Source organism: Rana temporaria, chromosome 5 (genome assembly GCF_905171775.1).
Source record: "Rana temporaria chromosome 5, aRanTem1.1, whole genome shotgun sequence".
Taxonomy (NCBI): domain Eukaryota; kingdom Metazoa; phylum Chordata; class Amphibia; order Anura; family Ranidae; genus Rana; species Rana temporaria.
The window spans coordinates 354,059,989-354,086,793 of NC_053493.1; the positions used below are offsets into that span (position 1 = coordinate 354,059,989).

At 48.2% G+C, this 26,805-nt stretch overlaps 1 long non-coding RNA gene across 1 annotated transcript; it reads left to right on the top strand.

The window, feature by feature from the left end:
- Positions 1 to 3,304: 3,304 nt before the first annotated feature.
- LOC120941276 lies at positions 3,305 to 22,208 on the top strand. Its single transcript, XR_005749532.1, has 7 exons — positions 3,305 to 3,399; positions 8,768 to 9,175; positions 9,288 to 9,496; positions 12,586 to 12,799; positions 13,828 to 14,003; positions 14,688 to 14,754; positions 22,033 to 22,208. It is a non-coding gene; the product is annotated as an uncharacterized LOC120941276 (long non-coding RNA).
- The last annotated feature ends 4,597 nt before the right edge of the window (positions 22,209 to 26,805 follow it).

The window sequence follows — 26,805 nt, forward strand, 5'->3', positions numbered from 1 at the left end:
CAGGACACACCAGACATTTAACTCCTCCTCTTCATCATCCCCCACTGACCATCTGACAATGAAGAGGAAGAAAGGTAGGTTTTGGCTGTGTACAGGGGATGGGGGGTGTCTGCACTGACAGACAGGGGGGCAAGTTGTGTTGTCTGTGTAGACATTTGCTTCCCATGCTGTTGTCAAAGTGAATTCTCTTCTGTCACTGTGTATCCTGGGACTGCGATCATCAGGACCCCCCCCCCCTCCCCCACATAGTTCTGCTCAGACAAACTTTAACCCCCTCTGATCTGCATGCAAGCTACTTCCAGAGCCCTGTGTAGCCTGCAAAGTGTTTTGTGACACTGAGTGACTAATTGTGTCTCATGGACGATATGTACTTTGTGTCTGATGATCTATTCCTGTAATAAAAGGTGTGTTGTGAGCACGCCATGGCGTATGTTGGTGATGTGAGTGAGCTGCACACAAAGGACCCCCCTTTCCCCAGCAGCAGTGCATGGCTGAGCTCCTCACTTGTGGAATAAACAAACTTTCTGCTGCATGAGGGATGTCAGTGAGAGCACATGGGCTCTGCTCACCCACCATCCATCCATCCATCCCAGGCTCCATCCCTGCCTCTTCCGCACAATGTCGTGTTTATGTGGCTGCAGATGGGCGTGGATCAGACTTCACTGAAGGCAATGGTGAGGCTGCATTCATGGCAATGGTGAGGCTGCATTCATGGCAATGGTGAGGCTGCAGATGGTCACTGATTAGGCTGCATTGATGGGCACTGACCCTTTATTTTTTTTCACAGTTCTTTATTTAAAGTTAAAAAAAAAATCCTGAAACTAAAAGTGAAGGTGTGTGTTATACGGTATGTCCAAATAACACTCCCGAGCTCTTCCTTAGGCTGCATTCACACCTGAGCGTAGGGCGTTCGGTCGTTTTTTCGGGCGTTTTTTTTCGCGCGTATTCATGCTTATTTGCGCGTTTGCATACAGCGTCGTGCGACGTTTTTGTACTTCGGCGTTTCTTATTTTAGCCAATAGGAAAAATTATCATCTTTTCATCACTTGTTGCTATGTTGGTAGATTTTTTTAATCTTCTGCATGGGCGACAAGTTCTATTGATTAAAGCGACGAAACGCCCATAGCAAACGCCTGTTGTCGCGCGATACGCTCAATACGCGCGTTTCCCATTACTTTCTATGGAAAAAAAAAACGCTCAAACGCCGCTGTCGCGCGCTTCGCGCGACAAAAAAAGGTCCGGGACTTGTTTGAGCTTCGTGCGACAGGCGTTTGGGCGTTCAGGCGTTCAGGTGTGAACAGTCACCATAGGGAATAATGTTAATTCTCCCCTCTGGCGTTTGTGAGCAGTGCGCTTCAGGCGTAAAAACGCCTAGGTGTGAATGGGGCCTTAGTCCTGAGCGGCACAAAAGAGATATATATATACACATACATACACACACACACACACACAGACAAATAACACGCCCAAGCTCATCTCCCCACCAAACACAGCCAAGGCAAGAGAATTCTTGTTGGTCAGTGTATTAGTGCTCTGACAAAAACACTTAGGCCTCGTACACACCACCGGACATGTCCGATGAAAACGGTCCGCGGACCGTTTTTATCGGACATGTCCGCTCAGAGATTTTGGTCTGATGGTTGTACACACCATCAAACCAAAATCCCTGCGGACAGAGAACGCGGTGACGTAGACGACACCGACGTTCTCTATCGCGCGAGTTCAATGCTTCCACGCATGCGTCGAATCAATTCGACGCATGCGCGGGATTTCGGTCCGCTGGTTAGACGTACTAACCAGCGGACATGTCCGACGGACAGCTTTCCAGCGGACATGTTTCTTAGCATGCTAAGAAACATTTGTCCGCTGGAAACCTGTCCGCTAGGCCGGAAAATTGTCCGGTCGGCCCTACACACGACCGAACATGTCCGCGGAAACTGGTCCGGCGGACCAGTTTCAGCGGACATGTTCGGTCGTGTGTGCGAGGCCTGAGGGCCAGATTCAGATAGGTTACGCGGATCTAAAGATCCGCTAACCTATCTGATTTACGTTACGACGCCGCTATTTTTTGAAGCAAGTGCTTTATTCAGAAAGCACTTGCCTCTAAAGTTGCGGCGGCGTATCGTAATTCCCCCGGCGGAATTCAAATCCAGGGGTGATCCTCTACCATTCCCTCTGTAGCAGTTGTCGGCACAAACGATCAAATGCTCCAAAGATGGATGTCCCCACAAGGGGAAAGTAATGGTGATCCAATGTAGGAAAGCGGTGAGGCCAAATGGTAACCTTTGTGATGGCTTGCTGGAAGGAGAAGTGCAGTGTGTAGGCTGGTGGGCCCACCATTTGCATTTGATCGTTTGTGCCGACAACTGCTACAGAGGGAATGGTATAGGATCACCCCTGGAGGTCTCTACAGGACACTACTGACGATCACCTCACCTGTACCTTTGCAGAGCGTGTTTTGACCCCCCTGAGAAGGGCGGACACATGCTATTTGGTAAGCCTCCCCTTTTATTCACTGGTGGTGGGTCTCCACACGTATTGGATTACAATATTGAAGAAACACAGGATCACGTTCTTCACGGGAGAATTTCCATTTGAACTTTATTAATAATTTTCATTGGACATTTATGAAAGTGTTAATTTCATACCTCCCAACCTGCACAGATTCTGCGGAACTTTCCCGTATAGACACTGTCTTCCCGCAGTCCCATGCCGTGGTGGCACCCCCCCCAACAACTTTGATGCCAGAAGAATTTTTTTTCGCTGTCCGGCGGTAGCACCTCCCCCACCGCTCAACATGAATGTCCCGCAGTGGACTTTTGAAAAGTTGGGAGGTATGTTAATTTTGTCAATGAAAATGTTTTCGTCATAATTTTTCGTCAGAGGCTTTTTTTACAGGGACAAGAACAAAACTTAAACGACAGCACATTTTCGTGAACTGACGAAAACTATGACAAAAATAAAATGGCAAGGAGCGCCGTTTACCCGCATTAATTTACTGTATTTATCAGCGTATAACACTGTGTGCGTGTTATACGCTGAAAATTTGTTTTTTTACCAACAGGGGACGGGGATCGGGCGATCCGCCCCCCGGGTGCCACACATTGGGGGGTTGTTAAGCAAGCCAAGCCACCCCACCTCTCCTGGCCCTTGGACAGCTCTGCCATTTAGGAAAAAAATCATTGCCAGTCCCTTCCCTATACTGCTCCTCCTCCTGTGTCACTCATTGTAAAATGAAGCTTCTAATCTCAATAGCTTTATTCTGGTTGGCCGCTCTCCTCCTCCTGCTCTTCCTCCACCTCCGAGTGGTGCTTTAACTTGGAGGAGGAGAGCGGCCACATGACCATCCATGAGGAGAGTAGCCATGTGGCCGGGTCCATGCAAGAACGAAGCTGTGAGGTAAGTTTAGAGACTTTGGTTTACAATGAGAGTGACAGGAGGAGCTGTGTATGAGAAAGGGCTGGCCGTGATTTATTCTTTACTTTCGAGTATGCTGGCAGTGCTGTCCCAGGAGACTCTCCTGGGAATGAAGGGGGGATGTGTACTGTGGGGGGCTTTGTATTGTGCAGAGGGTGGGGGCTAGGGCTGTGCTGTGTACTGTGGGGGGCTTTGTATTGTGCAGGGGGTGGGTGGCTGTGTACTGTGGGGGGCTTTGTATTGTGCAGGGGGCAGGGTGGGTGGCTGTGTACTGTGGGGGGCTTTGTATTGTGCAGAGGGTGGGTTGCTGTGTACTGTGGGGGGCTTTGTTTTGTGTACAGGGCTGTGTACTGGGGGGGGGGGGGCTGTGTACTGTGGGGGGGGCTGTGCTGTGTACTGTGGGGGGCTTTGTTTTGGGTACAGGGCTGTGTACTGTGGGGGGGGGGGGGCTGTGTACTGTGCACATTACATTTTAGTTGACTAAAATGATTATATTAGACTAAAATGTACTGGAATGGGACGAAAACCGTTTTTAATGTAATGTCAATGAAAAAAACAAAGTTTTTCTCGACGTGATCCTTGTCAAGCCTGCCTTGCATACACACGATCGTGAAAAAAAAAAATGCTCGCGCAAAGCGCGGTGACGTACAACACGTATGACGGCACTATAAAGTGGAAGTTCCATTCGAATGGCGCCACCCTTTGGGCTGCTTTTACCGATTTCGTGTTACCGCGTGTTAGTAAAAGTTTGAGAGATGATTTGTGCTTTTCAGTCTGTTACAGCGTGCCGAATGTGCTGTGTCCCCATTACAAATGCTAGTTTTACCAGAACGAGTACTCACGTCTCATAACTTGCTTCAGAGCATGCGCTCCCCCCCCCCCCCCCCCCCCCCCCCCCCCGTTGTTAATGCCTCCACACGACAGTTTTTCACGACATGAAAAAATAGAGCATGTTCTACATTTTTAATGCCCGTTTTTCACGTCCAGGAAAAATGCTCTGGCGTCTACACACGGTAGTTTTTAATGACCAATTAAAAAAATGGTGTTTCATGAAAAACGGACGTGTGTGTACGTGGCATTAGACTAAATCCCTTTCAGAAGACTAAAATGGGACTAAAACTAAAATGCCATTTTAGTCCTAAGACTAAAACTAAAACGAAACCTACTGCCAAAATTAACACTGCTGTGAAGGTCCTGTTATAGTGGCAACACACTGTCCCCCTCTGCCAATTGTTTTCCTGGGTTGTCACCTGGTTTCACATATTTCTGGTGGAGACGGATGAGGCAACCTGCATTGTGCAGAAATGTTCTGTAAACCAATGACGTGCAGCTGGTGCAGGGGGCATGCATATAAATGGGAAGAGGCTGCGGGAGATCAGAAGTGCCAAGATGCACAACTGCATGGGGGAAAAAAAATGTTTTCCAAAAAAAGAAAAAATAGCATTTATTAAGATAAACCATGCTTTAGCAAGCTAAATGTCATTGTCATAGTAGTTAACACCTTAAAGGGGTTGTAAAGGTGAAAAAATAAATCCCTAAATAGCTTCCTTTACCTTAGTGCAGTCCTCCTTCACTTACCTCAGCCTTCCATTTTGCTTTTAAATGTCCTTATTTCTTCTGAGAAATCCTCACTTCCTGTTCTTGTGTCTGTAACTACACACAGTAATGCAAGGCTTTCTTCCTGGTGTGGAGAAAGCCTCTTGAGGAGGCGAGCAGGAAGGTCGGGACGCCCACTAACACACAACTCCTTTCTCCATCTGCAAAGTAGAGAGCATCCTGACCCTCCTGCTCGCCCCCTCAAGAGGCTTTCTCCACATCAGGGAGAAAGCCTTGCATTACTGTGTGGAGTTACAGACAGAAGAACAGGAAGTGAGGATTTCTCAGAAGAAATAAGGACATTTAAAAGCAAAATGGAAGGATGAGGTAAGTGAAGGAGGACTGCACTAAGGTAAAGGAAGCTTTTTTTAGGGATTTTTTTTGTTTACCATTACAACCCCTTTAGGTGTGTTAGGTACAGAGACAGGTGATAGTTGTCCTATATCTCATGCACATGGCCAATTGGAGCCGTATATCACCCAGATCAGCATATGTCTGCAGCGGGCATAGCCGGGTGTTTGTGATCAGCCACAAATCCATTTTTTGCTATTCAGCACTGCATCGCTTTAACTGACAATTGTGCGGTCATGCAGCGCTGTACCCAAAATTAATGTCCCTTTTTTTTTTTCACAAATAGAACTTTCTTTTGATGGTATTTATTTGCGCCCCATTTGAAGTCATGTGGCGTGGCAATTGACACGCTCAGGGCTTCCACTGATTCTGCAAATTTCATTTTATATTACAATGTAATAATAGAAATAATGTGCTTCAATCATCCTGACACCATATTAACCACTTAACGCCCGCCGCACGACTATTTACGTCCGCAAAATGGCACGGACAGGCAGATGGGCGTATATATACGTCCTTGCCTTTGCGCGGGTCGGGGGTCCGATCGGGACCCCCTCCGCTGCGGGCGGATTCCCTCGGGGAGCGATCCGGGACGAGGGCGCGGCTATTCGTTTATAGCCGCTCCGTCGCGATCGCTCACCGGAGCTGAAGAACGGGGAGAGCCGTATGTAAACACGGCTTCCCCGTGCTTCACTGTGGCGGCTGCATTAATCGAGTCATCCCTTTTATAGGGAGACACAATCAATGACATCAGACCTACAGCCACACCCCCCTACTGTTGTAAACACACACTAGGTGAACACTAACTCCTACAGCGCCATCTGTGGTTAACTCCCAAACTGCAACTGTCATTTTCACAATAAAGAATGCAATTTAAATGCATTTTTTGCTGTGAAAATGACAATGGTCCCAAAAATGTATCAAAATTGTCCGAAGTGTCCACCATAATGTCGCAGTCACGAAAAAAATCGGTGACCATTGGTAGTAAAAAAAAAAAAATTAATAAAAATGCAATAAAAATATCCCCTATTTTGTAAACGCTATAAATTTTGCGCAAACCAATCGATAAACGCTTATTGCGATTTTTTTTTTGTTTTTTTTTTACCAAAAATAGGTAGAAGAATACGTATCGGCCTAAACTGAGGGGAAAAAATTTTTTATATATGTTTTTGGGAGATATTTATTATAGCAAAAAGTAAAAAATATTGCATTTTTTTTCAAAATTGTTGCTCTATTTTTGTTTATAGCGCAAAAAATAAAAACCGCAGAGGTGATCAAATACCACCAAAAGAAAGCTCTATTTGTGGGGAAAAAAGGATGCCAATTTTGTTTGGGAGCCACGTCGCACGACTGTGCAATTGTCTGTTAAAGCGACGCAGTGCCGAATCGCAAAACCTGGCCTGGGCATTTAGCTGCCTAAAGGTCCGGGGCTTAAGTGGTTAACCATGGTGCCGTGATGATTGAAGAGGCAACACCAGCCATTGGCCGCAAATTTTTTGTCAGTGCCCCTCCCAAGGTTAGACTCTGGATCAGGGCCACAGAGATCCCCACCAGGAGGCACAGACTACCCAGCGGGGGCACAGAGATCCCTGAAGGGAGGGAAAACTACCCAATGGGGTTAAAGAGATCCCAGCCAGGGGGCACACACCACCCAGTGGGGGCACAGAGATCCCTGCTAGGGGGCACACACTACCAAGTGGCACACACATTGCCCATATGTGTATAGTTTGTGTGGGGGGGGGGGGATGGTGGTTCTGGTGTTTCCTAAGAGTGGGGGGGTATAGGGGGATCTGCCATCTAATCCTGGGAGGTATAATGGTTCTGTTGTTATCTAGAAGTAGGGGGTATATTGGGGTCTGGTGTTACCCAAGAGTGGGGGGCATAGAAATAAAAGCGGGCAACCTAACATGCCCCCCTCCTCCCAGTTCAAATCTTTTCTCCCCAATCCCACCTCCTTACTCACATCCCACCAGTTCCCTCCTCCTAGCAAAAATCTACTCTCCCAAATTCCTCCTCCCTGCACAAATCCACCCTATTCCCCCCTCCTCATCCCCAATGCCCCGTCCTTGCTCAAATTTCCCCCAAACTCTCCTATCACATATCCTTGCCCATTCCTCCTTTTATCAAATCCCCTGCCCCCACCACAAACATCCAAAGCACATACAATTACACCAAATTCCCCCCTCACCCCAATTTTGTAAAATTTCCCAGTAGCCTCCCCCCTTCACCCTCTCCTGTCACTACAGCGCTCCTCCGGCACATGAGACAGGATCGCTCTTAGATGGCATCGGATTGTACACACACACAGTGTGATTACCGCCCCTATCCACATTTCCTGCTGCCGGGAGATGAGTAGCCCTTGGAGGAGATAGGGGGCGGTAATCAAACTCTGTGTGTGTGTACAGGCCGATGCCATCTCTCCACTCTGCCACTTCTCCTCTCACTGCTCCAGGATGCTGTTTCCTTTCCCCCGGCTCTGGGAGTGGGCAATAGTGGGGAGAGATCAGCAGCCACTCAGGCATCACATCAAAGGGAAGGCTGGCCTATGAAGGGGGGGGTACAACTGAAATGTGGGGGAAATCAGCACCCCCCTGGATCCGGCCATGTCTTTGTCTCTCCCTCCAGCAGCTAAAAGCCGGTGGGGAGGAGAGGGGGGGAAACTGGCTTTAAACGAGAAGTACAGCCAAGTCCGCTCTCTGCTGACGTCACAGAAGTCGGTCCAGGGTCCGCATCATCACAACAATGGAAGTCGGGATCCACCAGGTCCCTGGACCGACACCCGGCTCAGCCTCTCAGCGAGCCACTGAGAGCCTGAGCCATGGGGGCAGAGCAGAGAGCTGTGACTGACAGTCTGCAGCTCTCTGCTAAAGGAAGTTGTCAGAACCGAGCGATCAACGGCGTTCGATCGTTCTTCTCTCAGTGTAGAGGCGCCGGGGGACAGATGCAGCAGCCACCTAGGTAAGTATGATACTAAAAAAAACACTCAGCATACGGGACAAGAGAAATGGTACTGTGAAGAGTCCATACATACAGAATAAGAACAGATACTGAGAATGACACCAGTCACTAAAATGACCATAGTGCAGTTTAATTAATTATATGTAATATCTATAAAATGGATTTTGCTACAGTGTTACATGACCAAGGTATTCCCAGTCCTGAAAAGTGACAGCTAGTATGAGGTGTGTGATGTCACAGTGGGCTGCAAACCGGACTGCAGTTGTTTCAAAACATTCCTGCATTGGGAGCTGGCCGAGTCACATTGTGTCTCCTGCGATTATCAGCGTTTTTTTATTTATTATTATTCAAATATTTTGCTAGTGTGTGTGTGTGTGTGTGTGTGTGTGTGTGTGTATATACAGTATTCATTTTATCTTTATTAAACATTTTTAGTTTTTTTCAGGTACACTGGCATCAGTCGCCACCATGCCTCGACCTTCACGACGTCGGTTCTGTGGAAGGCGATCACGCCAGGAGGGCAGAGAGGGTCTGATCGCCCAGAGGACAGCTTCAGAGGAGATGGGAGGAGGCAGCAAACAACAGGAGCTGTTCTCCCTAGGACCGGCATGCTCAACACCACCCAGCGCCACCACAGGGACCACTGGCAATGTGAGTATGTTGGTGAGTATGCTGCAGAGGATTCCAGAACACTACCCTGTAATCATAGTGTGCATTTTGCTTGCATCCACAGATGGCTACAACGGAACCCAACTTGTCTCTTGTGCCGGGCGTTCATTCCACAAGAAGACATTGTGTGCATCCCTCTTAACCTAGGGCTGGATGAAAATGGAAACCCCCATGTGATTTTCGTGTATGTATAGTGTAACACCTTTCTTTTTCAGATGCCCTCAAAACAACATGGGGTGATGTATAACAATATGTATATAATTATTATTATTTTTTTTACCATTTTCTGCTTATAGTAGTCAATGCTTAGAAAAAAAATATACACCAGACAATTACCACCGAAAAGGAGTCGCTTCATCCTGATGCAGCCTCTAACTCTCAGTTGAGCAGCACTCCAGACAATTACTACCGAAAAGGAGTCGCTTCATCCCGACGCAGCCTCTAACTCTCAGTTGAGCACTCCAGACAATTACTACAGAAAAGGAGGCCCATCATCCTGATGAAGGTGAGGACTCCAGACCAGACTACAAAATGTAGCTACAAACTCAAAATATGAACAGCAAAACTTTTTTTTTTTTTTTACCACTTCAGGACCTCTGCACGTCGATATACGTCGACAGAATGGCACGGCTGGGGACAAGGACGTACATGTACGTCCCCTTTAAGAACCCAGGCATGGGGTGCGCTCGCGACCTGGGCCGAAGCTTCGAGACCGCGGACCCGATCGCGCCGGTGTCCCGCGATCGGGTCACAGGAGCTGAAGAACAGGGAGAGGTGGGTGTAAACACACCTTCCCCATTCTTCTCTGTGGCTTGACACTGATCGTCTGTTCCCTGTCATAGGGAACGACGATCAGTGACGTCACACGTCCAGCCACGCCCCCCTACAGTAAGAAACACACAATAGGACACACTTAACCCCTGTAGCGCCCCCTAGTGGTTAACTCCCTTCACTGCTATTGTAATTTTCACAGTAATCAGTGCATTCTTATAGCACTTTTCGCTGTGAAAATGACAATGGTCCCAAAAATGTGTCAAAAGTGTCCGATGTGTCCGCCATAATGTTGCAGTCACAAAAAAAAACACTGATCACCGCCAATACTAGTAAAGAAAAAAAAAAATATATATATATAATATATATATATATATTAATAAAAATGCCATAAAACTATCCCCTATTTTGAACAAACAAATTAAACACGTATTGTTATTTTTTGAAAAAATAAAAAAATATGTAGAAGAATACGTATCGGCCTAAACTGAGGAAAGAAAATGTTTTTTTATATATTTTTTTGGGGGGATATTTATTATAGTAAGAAATATTGATTTTTTATTTTTTTTAAATTGTCGCTCTATTTTTGTTAATAGCGCAAAAAATAAAAACCGCAGAGATAATTACATACCACCAAAATAAAGCTCTATTTGTGGGGAAAAAAAAGAAAACCAATTTTGTTTGGGAGCCACGTCGCACGACCGCGCAATTGTCAGTTAAAGCGACGCAGTACCGAATCGCAAAAGGGGGCAAGGTCCTTTACCTGCATAATAGGGGTGCAACGGATCAAAAAACTCACGGTTCGGATCGTTCCTCGGATCAGGAGTCGTGGATCGGATCATTTTTCGGATCAGCAAAAAAATAAAAAATTCTCCCCCACTGTAATATATCCACCATTGCCCCCACCTCACTGTAACATCCACCATTGCCCCCACCTCACTGTAACATCCACCATTGCCCACACTGTAATATTCACCATTGCCCCACCTCACTGTAACATCCAGTCATCCACCATTGCCCCCACTAATCACTGTAATAGCCAGTCCAACATTGCCAAAACTCACTGTATTTGACGCGCTCTTGCAGAATAGCCGGCTAGAAGATCCATGTGCAGATGAGGGAGGGGTGATGACGTCAGCGCGCACCTAGGCAGCCGCCGCCGGGTGTACCAAGATGGCCGACCGCTCCGGAGCTAGGCCAAAGCTGCGGCCTTTCCTAAGGCAGAGGCAGCGGTGCGCTCCGCGGATCGCGTTCTGTGCCGATCCGAACAGGTCGACCCGTTCGGATCACGGATTGGTCACGATCCGTTGCACCACTACTGCATAATGGTCCGGGTCTTAAGCGGTTAAACAAGCTTAGTGTTTTTGTAACATCTTACAATGAAGGAGAGGCATTGGCCGGCTATAAGGCTGGATTCACTCCTATGCATTTTTAGTCCTTTTTGCAGATTTGCACTACAGAATGTGTTCCATGGGAGGAAACCATGTTACATGGACTCTAGTGCAAACCTGAAAAATGCAAAAAGCCCTAAAAATGCATAGGTGTGAATCCAGCCTTAGGGGGAAAAGCAGGAGGCTGAATTTTTTTTTTTTTTTACACCAAACAATATCCTTATTTTTCAGTTAAAAATTCATAGACATCCAATAGTTAATGGTCCTCCCACAACACTCCTTTTTCCCCTCACGTCTGTATGGAACGAGCAGTGCACGTTAGTTGCAGTCATATACACTGCAAAGCCCAGAGCCCATAGCATAAAATCTAAAGCCCATAGCCCTTTTCGGGAAGTTGGATCAAAAAAAAAAATGGACCGGAGTGTCAGTGTTAGTGTCACTTCTTTACCAACTTACACAAAAGAAGCGTGATTGGGCGGCTGTAAGGGGAGAAGAAAGCCCACAACCCAAAAAGGTTTAGTGTCATTTCTTTAACATCTTACAAAGGAGCATGATTGGCTGACTATAGGGGAGGAGGAGATCAACAATTGTTTTGTTTTTTTGCAAAACTTAACAATATCCTTATTTTTCAGTAAAAATCAATCTATTTTTCATGAATTAATTTCTTGCTTGTTTTTTTTTTGCTTCTTTGTACTGTAACATTCTCCATAAGCTCCCACACCTCTCATTTTTCTCTTCACTGCCTGGAACGTTAAAGGGGCTGTAAAGGTAACCTTTTATTTTATTTTTTCCCTAAATAGCTTCCTTTACCTTAGTGCAGTCCTCCTTCACTTACCTCATCCTTCTAATGCAAGGCTTTCTTCCTGGTGTGGAGAAAGCCTCTTGAGGGGGCGAGCAGGAGTGTCAGGACGCCCACTAACGCACAACTCTTTTCTCCATCTGCAAAGTAGAGAGTGTCCTGACTTGCCTGCTCACCCCCTGGGCCCCCCTCAAGAGGCCTTCTCCACACCAGGGAGAAAGCCTCACATTACTGTGTGTAGTTACAGACAGAAGAACAGAAAGTGAGGATTTCTCAGAAGAAATAAGGACATTTAAAAGCAAAATGGAAGGATGAGGTAATTGAAGGAGTGCTGCACTAGGGTAAAGGAAGCTATTTCTGGGAAAAAAATTACCTTTACAATCCCTTTAATTGCAGTTGGAGCCCTTTCACACTGGGGCGGTGGGGGCATCGGCGGTAAAGCGCTGCTATTTTTAGCGGCACTTTACCGTAATTTTCGCGGCGCTATTCGGTTGCTAGCTGGGCGTTTTCAACCCCTGCTAGCGGCCAAAAAAGGGTTAAAACTGCCGGCAAAGCAGCTATATACTATTATTGTATATACAGTATTACTATTATCTCTATTAAACTTTTTCTTTTTTTTTGTTTTTTTTTCAGGTACATCAGCATCAGTCACCACCACCACCATGCCTCGCCATTCACGACGTTGGTCCTGTGGAAGGTGATCACGGCAGGAGGGCAGAGAGGGTTCGAGCGCCCACAGGACAAGAGGACCACTTCGGAGGAGACAGGAGGCAGCAAACAGTAGCTGTTCTTCCTAGGACCGGCATGCTCAACACCACCCAGGGCCACCACAGGGACCACCGGCAATGTGAGTATGTCAGTGAGTATGCTGCAGAGGATTCCAGAACACTACCCTGTAATCGTGGTTTCCATTTTGCTTCCATCCACGGATGGCTACAACGAAACCCAACTTGTCCTTTGTGCCAGGCGTTTTTTCCACAAGAAGACATTGGCCCAGATTCAGGTAGGAGATACGACGGCGTATCTCCAGATACGCCGTCGTATCTCTGAGTGTGAGGCGTCATATCTTGGCGCCTGATTCAAAGAATCAGATACGCCAGAATTTGTCTAAGATACGACCAGCGTAAGTCTCCTACGCTGTCTTATCTTAACTGCATATTTACGCTGGCCGCTAGGGGCGTGTACGCCGATTTACGCCTAGAATATGTAAATCGGCTAGATACTCCTATTCACGAACGTACGCCCGGCCGTCGCAGTACAGATACGCCTTTTATGTTAGGCTATTTCCGGCGTAAAGTTACCCCTGCTATATGAGGCGCAGCCTATGTTAAGTATGGACGTCGGGCCAGCGTCAAATTTTCCGTCGATTACGTTGTTTGCGTAAGTCGTTCGTGAATAGGGCTGTGCGTCATTTACGTTCACGTCGAAAGCATTGGCTTTTTGTGGGTTAATTTGGAGCATGCGCACTGGGATACTTTCACGGACGGTGCATGCGCCGTTTGTAAAAAGCGTCATTTACGTGGGGTCACAATAAATTAACATAAAACATGCCCACATGTTCCACATTTGAATTAGGCGGGCTTACGCCGGCCTATTTACGCCACGCCGCCGCAACTTTGCTTTGTGAATACTGCACTTGCCTGTCAAAGTTGCGGAGGCGTAGCGTAAATAGGATACGTTATGCCCGCTCACAAATAAGCGCTCCCCATTGTGTGCATCCCTCTTAACCTGGGGCTGGATGAAAATGGAAACCCCCATGTGATTTTGGTGTATGTATAGTGTAACATCTTTATTTTTCAGATGCCCTCAAAACAACATGGGGTGATGTATAACCATATGTAATTTTTTTTTTTTTTTACCATTTTCTGCTTATAGTAGTCAATGCTTAGAAAAAAATATATACTCCAGACAATTCCCACCGAAAAAGAGTCGCTTCATCCCGACGCAGCCTCTTTCAGGTGAGCACTCCAGAAAATGACCACAGAAAAGGAGGCCTATCATCCTGATGAAGGTGAGGACTACAGAAAAGGAGGCCCATCATCCTGATGAAGGTGAGGACTACAGACCAGACTACAAAATGTAGCTACAAATTCAAAACATGAACAGCAAAACACATTTTTTTTTTCAATAAGACCCCACATCTCTCCTCCAGGCTGAGATAAAAAAATGAACTCTCTTGGCCTTTCCAGCCACGTCCTTGGCTTTGTTTACATCCGCCGGCCTGAACGTGATGTCGTAACGTCACGCTCAGGCCTTCAGGGGGTCGTAGAGATGACTGGGGAGCAACTGGTTACTAGAAATTTCTATGGTAAAGTTCCGGCTGCGACTAATTCTTTTTCCGGGTTGAGCGCGGAGAAGCATCGGAGGGCGGCAGAAGCAGCCAAGCTGCCGCTATAATTGTTCTTACTGTGCACAGAATCACCGGCTGAAAAAAACCTGTAGCTGCAGGCAACATTCAGATATCCCCACTCAAAGTTCATGACATCATATGACGTACCTTGGACGGGAAGTGGTTAACTCCTGGACCTCTCTCTTTTCCCTCACTTCTGTTTGAAAAAATATATATATAATATAAAAAAAAATAGTGTCTTTTTTTTGGTCTTGTTTATAAAAAATGCAAATATAAAAATAGCCAAACATTCTAGTTAATGTCCTTGTAAATTATTTGTCATGAAATTGTCTCTGTTTATGCCTCCCTCTGTCATTCTCCATTAACTTCCAAACCTCTCCTTTAGCCCACAGCTCAAAACCCACAACTCCAGACAATTACCACAGAAAAGGAGACCCATCATCCTGATGAAGGTGAGGACTCCAGACCAGACTACAAGATGTAGCTATAAACTCAAAATATGAACAGCAACACTTTTAAACCAGAGTTTAGTGTTTTCGTAACATCTTACAAAGGAGAGTGATTGGCCGGCTATAAGGGGAATAGGTGGAGGCTGGATTATTTAATTTTTTTTAACACTAAACAATATCCTTATTTTCTCTTCCGTTCATGGATGGACACAGCAGCAATTGACCATAGGGTATTATCCTTCCTTTTAGGAGATTGACTAGGCAGAAAACCGCACTTAAAGTTAAAAACACTTCACACAGCACAGTACCTCCCAGGGGGGCGGATCCTCCGGGTACATCCCTCTCTCTGCCTCATGCAGCCCCAGTTTTTTTCTGCCTAGTGACAGGAGATGACATGGCTCTTCTGGGCCCATGTGCTCTAGAGGATTTTTGTGTTTTTTTTTTTTTTTTTTCGCTTTTATTAGATTTTGTTTCCTGCATTTTTGGATCCTGGGATCTACAATCAACTGGCGACTGGGTGACAGGCTGGATCCTTGTAGTCCCCCCATGTTCGGCCATCGAGCGTGTGCCGGCCTTTAGCTACGCGCTGGGCCGTCCGCGACATGGCCCGTTGCTCCAGGGGTGGCCGGTGAGCTATACGCTCCAGGGCACACACATATGACCGGTCTCTATGGCCGTGTCACTGTGTGCCGGGCCGACAGCCATGCCATAACTGCGCGGACGTTGGGTCTGTCTGGAATGCCTCCAGCCGGTGGTCGCAGGATGGGTAAGTAGCATCCCCTTGCCTTGGCATGGTGGTTCGGCTGGTGCATTCCTGGGGAGGTCGATCGGGGGTCCGCCCTACTTTCCTTTTCTCCCTCCTTCCCCACATTTTGGGTGGTCGGCCGTGAGGTGGGGGGTCCACCTGGGGGCTGCGGCTGCTGTTGGGGGTGTTGTGTGCTTTTTTATTGCTGCCGTGTGTGCAGGGGGCGGGACCTACAGGGGTCCTGCATGTTAGCCATTTTTTGCTGTGTGTTGGCGCCGTTTTTGTGTTTTTACAATGTGCTCGGCCGCCATTTTGCCGGTAACTTTTAAAAACGATCGGCAGCCATTTTCTTGTAGCCCGCATGCTAATTTTGCATGGTGGCGGCAATTTTGGATTGAATAACTGCGCGAACGGCTGCAGCACACTTCCTTAGGGACGGCACAGCACGGACAGCGCTCTGGGCAGTCACAGCAGCAGTACAGCCTGGTCAGGTGGTGAGTCCTCTGGGGGGTCCCCTGCTCTGTTGCGGCCTGTGGGTCTTGCCTTGCAGTACAAGGGTGGCAGTGGGTCAGCATGGCATCCGAATCGGAGGCTTCTCCCCCAGACATGCCAGATTTACCCTTAGTGCCCCTGTTCCTGCGGCCTCCATGGATGCTATGACGGCAGTCCTTGAGGCGTTTGTTGCCAGGATTGAAGCGGCGAGTGGCCAGAAGGGGGGTAAAAAGCGCCCCCTCCCTCCGCCTTCTTCTGGCACGGAATCGGGCCCTGCTACTGCGTCCGGCCCTGGTTCCGTTTATGTCAGGAGATGCAGGCCTAGCCCACACGGACAGTGAGGATGACTCTGCATCAGGGTCAGCGCATGATAAGGCGTTTGTTGGAGCTCTTATCACTGCGGCAGACCAATCCTCTAAAAAGGCCTTGGTGGACTTACCCTTTAAGGGTGAACGGCTTTTTGGGGCGTCTCTGGATGACATCATAAAAGATGCCACGGGAGGTAAGAGCACTCTGCTCCCACAGTCGGGTAAAGGTAAGGAGCCTCGCCGTAAGCAGGGGCCCTCCTTTACCGCCCCCAAGCATTTTTTTCGTCCGCCCGGTGCGGCAGGAAAACGTTTCCAGGGTGCCAAGGCGCCCGCTGATGGGCAGAAGCGCCCCTGGTACTGCAAGCCTGCGGACAAGCCTGCTTCCGCATGAAGGTCTCCCCCCGCCCGTATTTCGGGTGGGGGGTTGGCTTCGCAAATTCGCGGCTCGGTGGAGGTCTCTTCTTTCCGACCGATGGGCTTTCGAAGTTGTTTCCTCGGGGTACAAGATAGAGTTTCTCTCTTGTCCACCAAACAGATTTTTTCCTTCCAACCTCCAGCTTCCTCCGGATCGCCGGGAGGCCCTGTCAGGGGCTGTTCAGGAGTTACTGGTCAGGGGGAGTGATTGTGCCCGTTCCCTCAGTGGAACGGTTTCAGGGGCTTTACTCCAATCTGTTTGTAGTACCCAAGAAGGAAGGGGTCCGTCCAATCCTGGATCTCAAGGCCCTCAACTGTTTTGTCAAGGTGCAAAAGTTCAAGATGGAGTCGGTTCGCTCGGTAGTGGCGGCACTCCATCAGGGGGATTTTCTGGCGTCCTTTGATATCAAGGACGCGTACCTGCAAAGCACCAGAGATTTCTGCGCTTTGCGGTCAGAGAGGACCGCTTTCAATTTGTGGCCCTCCCTTTCGGGCTGGCCTCGGCGCCACGGGTTTTCACCAAGGTGCTCGTGCCGATTCTGGCCCTGCTGAGGCAGCGCGGAATCGCTATTGTAGGATACCTGGACGACCTTCTTCTGAGAGCTTCTTTCAAGCTCAGAGTTAGAAGAGGATGTGTCTATCACCTGCCAGACCCTCCGGGAATTCGGTTGGCTGCTGAATGTCCAGAAGTCAGTGTTTGTCCCGTCTCAACGGCTGGAATATCTGGGGTTGGTCCTGGATTCCTCGGAGGCGAGAGTTTTCCTTCCAACGGTAAAACTACAGACACTGCAATCTGCGGTGCAGCGGTTGGCGACCCAGAAGTGGTCGTCGCTTCGCTTCTGCATGAGGGTCCTGGGTCTGATGGTGGCCTCTTTCGAGGCGGTTCCGTATGCTCAATTCCACACTCGAGTGTTACAGAAAGAGATTCTGTCGCGTTGGGACAAGCTCCATTCGTCTCTGGATTACCAGATCCGGGTGAGCCGTCTGGTCAGGTCCTCCCTAGTGTGCTGGCTGACATCTCTGGTGCTTCGGACCGGGAAATCGTTTCTGCTGTGCCATTGGACAGTGGTCACGACAGATGCCAGTCTCTCTGGCTGGGGGGGGGGGGGGGGGTGTCTGGGGTGTCCAGTCAGCCCAGGGGCGCTGGACTCAGGAGGAGTCCCGCCTACCGACCAATGTCCTGGAGCTCCGGGGGATCAAGCTGTGCCTCTCCGAGTGGTCTCTGGGTCTGCAGGACCGTCCGGTCAGGATCCAGTCCGACAACGCCATGGCCGCGGCGTATGTCAATCATCAAGGGGGCACACGGAGCTCGGCTGCAGCCCGGTGGGCCGAAAGGTACGTTCCGGCTCTGTCAGCCGTGTACATTCCGGGGGTGCAGAACTGGCAGGCCGACTACCCAAGTCGCCAAACGCTAGACCAAGGAGAATGGTCGCTACACCCGGAGGTGTTTCAGAGTCTGTGCCAAAGATGAGGCACTCCGGACGTGGATCTTTTGGCATCCTGTCTCAATCGGAAGGTGTCACGGTTCGTGGCCAGGTCAAGAGACCCGTGGGCAGAAGCTTCTTCCTCGCCTGCTGCGCAGAGTGGAAGCCGAGGGGATACCAACAATCCTGATCGCTCCGGATTGGCCACGCCATCCCTGGTACGCGGACCTGGTGCGTCTGGTGGCAGACGTCCCTTGGCATCTACCACTGAGAGAAGATCTGCTGTCGCAGGGTCCTATCTTTCACCCTGCTTTACAGTCGCTGGCTTTAACGGCGTGGCTGTTGAGAGCCAGGTGCTGAAGGACCGAGGCCTGTCGGACTCGGTGATTTCTACCATGTTACGAGCACGGAAGTCTACTTCACGGAAGATTTACCATCGTACGTGGAAGGCCTACATCTCTATGTGTGAGGAGATGAATTGGCACCCCCGTACATTCGTGATGTCCCGGGTTCTGCTGTTCTTACAGCGTGGAGTGGATCAGGCTCTCGCCTTAAGTACGGTTAAGGGTCAGATTTCGGCCTTGGCTATTTACTTTCAGCGACCCTTGGCGGCGCACTCTCTGGTGCGTACGTTCGTGCAGGGGGTTCGGCATGTGGCCCCTCCTGTGCGTCCCCCACTGCCTCCATGGGACTTGAATTTAGTCCTCTCGGTGCTTCAAGAGTCTCCGTTTGAGGACATTCAGAAAAATTCCTTTGTTGACTCTGTCCCAGAAGGTGATTTTTCTGGTGGCAATTACTTCGGTAAGAGGAGTCTCTGAACTAGCGGCCTTGTCTTGCAAGGCCCCTTACTTGGCCATCCACAAGGATAAGGTGGTGCTGCGGCCGCAGCCGCCATTCCTTCCAAAGGTTGTTTCGGCTTTTCACATTAATGAGGACATTGTTCTTCCATCCTTATGTCCTCGGCCAAAGAACCCAAAGGAAGCCACGTTACATTCCTTGGACGTGGTTTGAGCCCTACGGGTGTACTTGTCTGCTACGGCTCCGTTTCGGAGGTCAGATTCACTGTTCGTGTCGGTGACTGGTCCTAAGAAGGGTCTGGCGGTCTCGTCTGCCACCATTTCTAGGTGGATCCGACAGGTCGTGCTTCAGGCCTATGCCCTAAAGGGGTGGGCGCCCCCCTTTCAGGTTACGGCGCATTCAACCAGGGCGATTGGTGCCTCTTGGGCTTTCCGCCATCGAGCGTCTGTTTCACAGGTGTGTAAGGCAGCGACCTGGTCGTCAGTCCACACCTTCTCAAAGTTTTACAAGGTGGATGTGAGTGCATCTTCGGATGCCTCCTTTGGCCGCAAGGTTTTACAGGCGGCTGTTTAAGGTTAAAGTTCCTCCGTTGAGGAACTCTGGTTTGTTTGGGGCGAAGTTTGGTTTGCTGTGTTTTCCCACCCCTCGAAAAAAAAAATTGACACTGCTTGGAGACGTCCCTATGGTCAATTGCTGCTGTGTCCGTCCATGAACGGAAGAGAAAATCTGATTTTTGTACTCATCGTAAAATACATTTCTCTGAGTTCATGGACGGACACGGCACCCTCCCCTCCTTTGTTTGTACTGCTTGTTACGAACTGGGGGTGCATGAGGCAGAGAGAGGGATGTACCCAGGGGATCCGCCCCCCTGGGAGGTACTGTGTGAAGTGTTTTTAACTTAAAGTGCTGTTTTCTGCCTAGTCAATCTCCTAAAAGGAAGCGTAATACCCTATGGTCAATTGCTGCTGTGTCCGCCCATGAACTCAGAGAAATGGATTTTACGGTGAGTACAAAAATTCTATTTTTTTTCAGTAAAAATTCATACACATCCATTAGTTAATGGTCCTCCCACACCCTTCCTTTTTCCCCTCACGTCTGTTTGGAACGAGCAGCTAGTTGCAGTCATGTGCACTGCTCTATGTACACTGCAAAGCCCAGAGGCCAAAGTTTATAGTCCAAAGCACATAGCATAAAGTCTAAAGTCCATAGCCCTTTTCGGGAAGTAGGACCTGGCTCCCTTTGGGCCCAGAGTCCTGAAGACATTTTTATTTTTGTGATTCTTCCATCAACTGTCGGCTGAGTGACAGGCTGGATATTATAGATCCTTGTAGTCCCCCCCCCCCCAGTCCGGCCATCGAGCGTGAGCAGACCTTAGCTACGCGCTTGGTCAGCCATGACATACCCCATAGCTCCAGGGGTGGCCGGTGTGCATATGCTCCAGGGTCCACATATGACTGGGCTGCTTGCTGTCTCACTCAGAGTGGACCGGGCCCACAGCTACGCCATACTAATCGGTTGTAGGCCCGTCAGGGACGCACCAGCAGGTCCTCGCAGGGACGGGTAAGTACGGTTCCTCCTGCCTTGGCAGGATGGAACAGCTGGGCATTCCCAGGTTTAGGGGATTCTCCTGTCCTCCCTTTCCCTGCTCTCTGTCACATTTTCCCCTCCTGCTCTCGCGGGGCTCGCTGCGACCGGGCGTACCTGTGGGGGGACTCGGAGTCCCAGTTGGGGTCTGTGGGGTGTCGGGCCCTGTTTTCTGTGGGGAGTGCTCTGCCTACGGGGAAGTCTCTGCCTCGGCCTTCCCGTCCACATCGCGGTGCTCAGGCGCCATTTTGGTGGCACCGATGCCATTGTTAGTGTACCTGCTGTTTTCTATTTTTTCCATTGGCGGCCATTTTGGCGTGGCCGCGCTGTGGCCCAGGTCAGTATTGCGGGCGGCCATTTTCTTGTGGTCGCGCCCTTTTTCTCTAAAGCATCTGCCATTTTGGAGTGGGTTTTGGCCTCTAGCACTGGCTTCCTGAACGGCGCGCAGCACAATTCCCCCCGCCATCTCCCGGGGAATGCTCTGACTCAGACCGTGCCTGGCTGCAGCATAGGACTCTGGTTCTGGTTTGTCAGAAGATGTCCGGGTCAACGCAAGACAGGGCACTTGTTGATCCCCTTATCAATGCTGTAAAGGGCTCTCTCAAGCTGGAAGGTGCAGCTGAGGCGTCCACGGAGGGGTCAGTCTCCTTTTGGGTCGCAAATCGAAACGCTCTGTAAAGGTTTTTCCCTATGTGTCTTTCTTTGAGAAGTTCATAGATAAGGAATGGGAAAAGCCGCAGAAGTCCTTTGTGGTCCGTCAGCGCCTGGCGGTACTAAGGGACCGAGGTCTGTCAGATTCGGTCATTTCAACCATGCTGAGGGTATAGCGTCCGCTATAGTATATAGGAGAGTGTATGGGGGCGCATGGAGTGCTCTAAAGAGTATAGGAGGCATGCATGAAGTGCGCTATGGTGTATAGGAGAGTTTATGGGGGATTCATGGAGTATAAGAGAATGTATGGGGGACGCATGGAGTGCGATATGGAGTATAGGAGAGTGTATGAGGATGCATGGAGTGCGCTATGAAGTGCACTATAGGGGATGCATGGAATGTGCTATGGGGTATAGAAGAGTGTATGAGGACGCATGGAGTGCGCTATAGTATATAGGAGAGTGTATGGGGCATGCATGAAGTGCACGATGGGGGATGCCAGGTGTGCGCTATTGTGTATGGGGGACGCCTGGAGTGTGTTATAGTATATAGGAGAGTGTATGGGGGATGCATAGAGAAAAGTAAGAGGATCGTGGAGTGTGCTATGGTGTATAGGAAAGTGTATGGGGGATGGATGGAGTGCTAGAAGAATGTGAACTGTACCTCAGTGATCTTCTCCTCTTTTGTCCTGAATTCCTCCTATAAGATAAAAGGTTCTCTTCTCTGTAAGCCTCATATTGAAGTGTGAGATCTGAGGTTCTGCCGCCTCACCAGATGCAAATTGGTATTAAACCCAAAAGCAAACATTTATATTTCAGCTTACCAATCCCTAGATGTGATGGTTGTTTTCTTTTTCTATTTTTAGACTTTGTCTTTCCTGGTGATCTTGTGAGCAAGTCTGTTTTTCAAAAGAACAAGCTCTCCAGAAGAATGTTTTCCTTACAGGGATGAGACAAACCATATACCACTGGCGGGTGCTTACGATGATCAGCTATTATTTATTTATATAAAACCTTTATCTCAAAATAAAATAAAAACTGTTTGCTGTAACTCATTAAAGTGTGAGGTAGAGTTTGGCTTTAATTTGTTAATGTACTTAAATTTGCTAGTATAATACACCCCCTCCCCCCGAATGAAAATGCTAATGTTTGCTGTGCTTCCTCTGCTCATTCCTCTGGAATTGGGTGTCACTAATGCTGAAGGTGTGTTACCAGCCAGATCACTAGGTGAAGAAGCCTAAAAAATGAAAACTAATGCAGCCACCACCTCCTAATTATATCATACATTTTTGGTGATGTCACATCTGTAGTGGTCACAATTCTTGGTGCTGGACAGGAAGCTGTGCCTGAGGAACTACAATGGAAGAATCTCCTGCATTGTATGGCTTCCTTCATCTTTCCTGTTTTTGCTTGACCAATAGCAGTCATCAGGAGAGGAGCTCTGACATGAGGAAGCAAAGCCTGACTTCTCTACCAGAATGGACTTCTCCACCCAGAGACACAGTACAGAGCCAGGCAAAGTACCTCTGCTATTCATGGGAAGCTTTGTATATTATGAATGAATACAAGGGATTCCTCTGATTGGTTGAGGCAAAGAAGCAGGTGGATGTCCTTCATAATATACAAAGCTTACTGTGAATGGCTGAGCAGCACTCAGCCTGACTCAGTTTTTGTCCCGGGAGTGAGAAGTCCCCATGCTTTGCTGGAACACAGCGCTGTATGCATCATACAGCACTGACAGCTGGGGCACCTGCACCAAACTAAATATTATAAAGTAACAGGAAGCTGGAATTAGGCTTTAACTATTAGGCCAACCGTAATACATACAGTACATACTTTTTATTATATATATACACACACACACACACCGCGATTATGGCTGAAGGAAGCAGCCATAACTCCGGTATTGTCTTTCAGCTGGCTTTCTCTTGAAAGCGTTCTGAGCAGCTCATGAGCTGCTGGAACGCTTTCAGAAGCATCCCCTACCGCCGTTGTCTCTCAGGCCGGGTACACACGAGAGGATTTATCCGCAGAAACGGTCCGGGGGACCGTTTCCGCGGATAAATCCTCTGGCGGATTTTGATCTCATGGTTGTACTAACCATGAGATCAAAATGTCCGCGGTGACGTGTCGCGCCGTCGCCGCGATGATGACGCGGCGACGCTGTCATATAAGGAATTCCACGCATGCGTCGAATCATTACGACGCATGCGGGGGATGGATTCGGACGGATTGATCCGGTGAGTCTGTACAGACCAGCGGATCAATCCGTTGGACTGGATTCCAGCGGATCGATTTCTTAGCATGTCGAGAAATTTTGATCCGCTGGAAATCCATCCCCGGGGACAAAAATCCGCGGAAACAGATCCGCTGGATCGTACACACCAGGGGATCTATATCCGCTGGAGTCGGTCCACGGATCAATTCCAGCGGATCGATCCTCACGTGTGTACGGGGCCTCAGGGTTACCATTTCCACTGGATCGCCATGGAAATGTTTTGATGGTGCAGCCAGCTGGTAACAGGCGATAAAGGACTAGATAGTTTTTGATTGCCTCTATGGCCTTAGAGCAGGGGTCTCCAAACTTTTGAAACAAAGGGCCAGTTTATGGTCCTTCAGACATAAGGTGGGCCGGACTTTGGTCATTGGGTGTAGAAAAGGTCTCGATGTCAGTGAAAAAAAAAACAATGACCTATCTTTGGTGTAAGTGGAAGGAATTGTGCCCCATCATTGGTGTCAGTGGGGGGAATTATGCCCCCGCTGTTGAATATCAGTGGATGAAATAGTGCCCAAGGGCCAGATAAAAGCAAGCCCGGGCCACAGTTTGGAGAGGACTGGAGTGACATCATGACATTATATCAGGTCCAAGGTGGAAGTGAACAGTTTTTTTTTGATCTTTTGCTTTTAAAAAAAAAGGTAAAGAAAAGATTTGGGTCCTTTTTGACCCCAGATCTCTCCATAAAGAGGACCTGTCATCCTTATTTCTATTACAAGGGATGTTTACATTCCTTGAAATAAAAATAAAAGTGATAAAAGGAAAGTGTCCTCATCCCTCCATGCTCGCACGCAGAAGCAAACGCATACGTAAGTCGCGCATACACATGTAAACGGGGTTCACACCACACGTGAGGTATCGCCGCAAACGTTGGAGCAATAATTCTAGCGCTAGACCTCCTCTAACGCTAAACTAGTAACCTATAAAATAGGCGGCCCGGCGTGACGCCACTCACCAGGGCCGCTGATAAGCCAGTACAACTGGCCCTGTTGTAGGGGGCCCCGGGCCAGCAGGGGCCCGGATGGCAACCCCCTTTTTTTAGGGGTCCGGAGGTCCCCAGGGTCCCAGATGACAACTCCCCTTTTTTTTTATTTATTTTTTATAAAAAATATATATATTTTTTTTAATATATTTTTATTAAAGGGCCATTTTTTTTATTTTTTTTTTAGAGGTCTGGGGGTCCCCAGGGGTCCGAAGGGCCCCGGATGGCAACCCCCCTGTTTTTATTTATTTTTTTATAAAAAAATATATATTTTTTCTAATATATATATTTTTTTATTAAAGGGACAATTTTTTTTCTTACAGGTACGGGGGTCCCCAGGGGCCCCGGAGATTCCCAGGGCCCGGGATGAAAACACCCCTTTTTTTTTTTATAAAAAAATAAATACATTTTTATTTATATATATATATATAATTAAAGGTCCCCAGGGCCCCCGGATGGCAATCACCCTTTTTTTATAAATTCTTTTTTTTTTCATATTTTATTTCATTTCTTTTTCTTTTTATTCCTTATATATGTGTGTGTGTGTGTGTGTGTGTATATATATATATATGTGTGTATATATATATATATATATATATATATATATATATATATTAAAGGGCTCATGAGGTCTCCATGTGGCAAACCCCCTTTTTTTTTTTTAATTAAAGGGCCCTGAATGGCAACCCCCCCCCCTTTTTTTAATAAATGTTTATTTATTTTATATATTTTTTCATTTTTATTAATAATTTGTAAAGGGCCCCCCTCCGCTTCTCAATTCGCGGCAGCCCCCTCAATTTCAATTTCAGACGGCAGCCCCCCCCCCCCCCGGTTCTCTGCTCCAGGTGCCTACCAATGCCGCCAATCCCGTAACGTGCTGCAGAGACAGTTTCAAGGTGGAGCTAAAGGTGGGACCAGGGGTGGAGCTGAAGGGGGCCCCGTCAGGTAGGCTGTACGGGGCCCCATGATTTCTATCAGCGGCCCTGCCACTCACTTAGAGGCCGGCTGGAAGTGGGATGGGAGAACTCAGAGGAGCATTGTAGAGTGCTGCTGCTGCTGGAACTGTGACCAAGAGGAGCCGAGGAGGTGGAACGAAGCACTGCATGACTGCACAAGTAAGCAGATGATTGCAGTTTAATAATTTAACTCTGTAGATTGGGGGTGGCTGAGGGGAGGATAATTACCCCACTGGCGCCACTAATGCAGCACAAAGGGGTAACCCCCCTCATGCTGTATATTACAAATTGAGTCAAACACCAGTGATAAAAACAAAGTCCCAAAGGTTCTTTGGTAACATCCACCACCTTCAATTGAGTGATCCTGTGACAGGTACCTCCACCATCGATAAAGTGCTCGCTTACCAGATTGCATGGACCTCCTATCACATGTAATCACATTAGGATCAAAACAAGCTGGCTGACTAATCGCAGCTCCCCGTCCTTCTGGGATGCAAGAAGCACGGTGACGTCAGGTGATGGAGCGACGGTCTGACGTCACCGTGCTTCTGGAATCCTGGAAGGACGGGTAGCTGCGATTAGCCAGCCAGCTTGTTTTGATCCTGTTTTTGCTGTAAGTGCAATATTTTATACCTTAAATAAAGATTTTTACAGTATGACGAGCAAGCTTTTTGAGTTTTGGGGTCAATCTGTGGTATCGTTTCCTGGATGGTAGGTCCACTTGCCATAAGGGGTTCCTGGGACAGGTAAAGGCCCTGGCTGGGTTAAGAGCCACAAGTGTCAGACCTTCCCTGATAGGAGGTCCGTTCAATCTGGCAAGCAAGCACTTTGTCTACAGTGGAGGCAACTGTCACAGGATCACTGGATTGAAGGTGGCATGTGATACCAAAGAACCTTTTTTATCACATTGGGACTTTGTTTTTATCATTGGTCCTTGACTCAATTGTCGGCAAAGTACGTGGTTGTGTTATCCACACTGGACCACGTGGTGGCACAATCGCCGCCGGCCACGCACAAGTGCCAACACAGGGACACACAAATCCCTGTGCTGTCAGAGGAGAAGAGCCATATTGTTTCTCCCTACGAAGTAGGAAAAACTATATGGCTTCTTTTCTAGTCACTCACATCCCCACACAGTTAGAACATGCTGAGGGAACACACGTTTAACCCCTTGATTGCCCCTTAGTGTTAAACTCTTCCCTGCCAGTGACATTACACAGTAACAGTGCATTTTTATAGCACTGATCACTGTATAAATGCCAATGGTCCCAAAATAAGTGTCAAAAGTCTCCGATCTGTCCGTCGCAATACCACTAAAAAACGCAGCTCACCGCCCTTACTAGTAAAAAAATAAATAATAAAAATGCCAAAAATCTTTCCCATATTTTCCAGATGCTATAACTTTTGCGCAAATCAATCAATATAC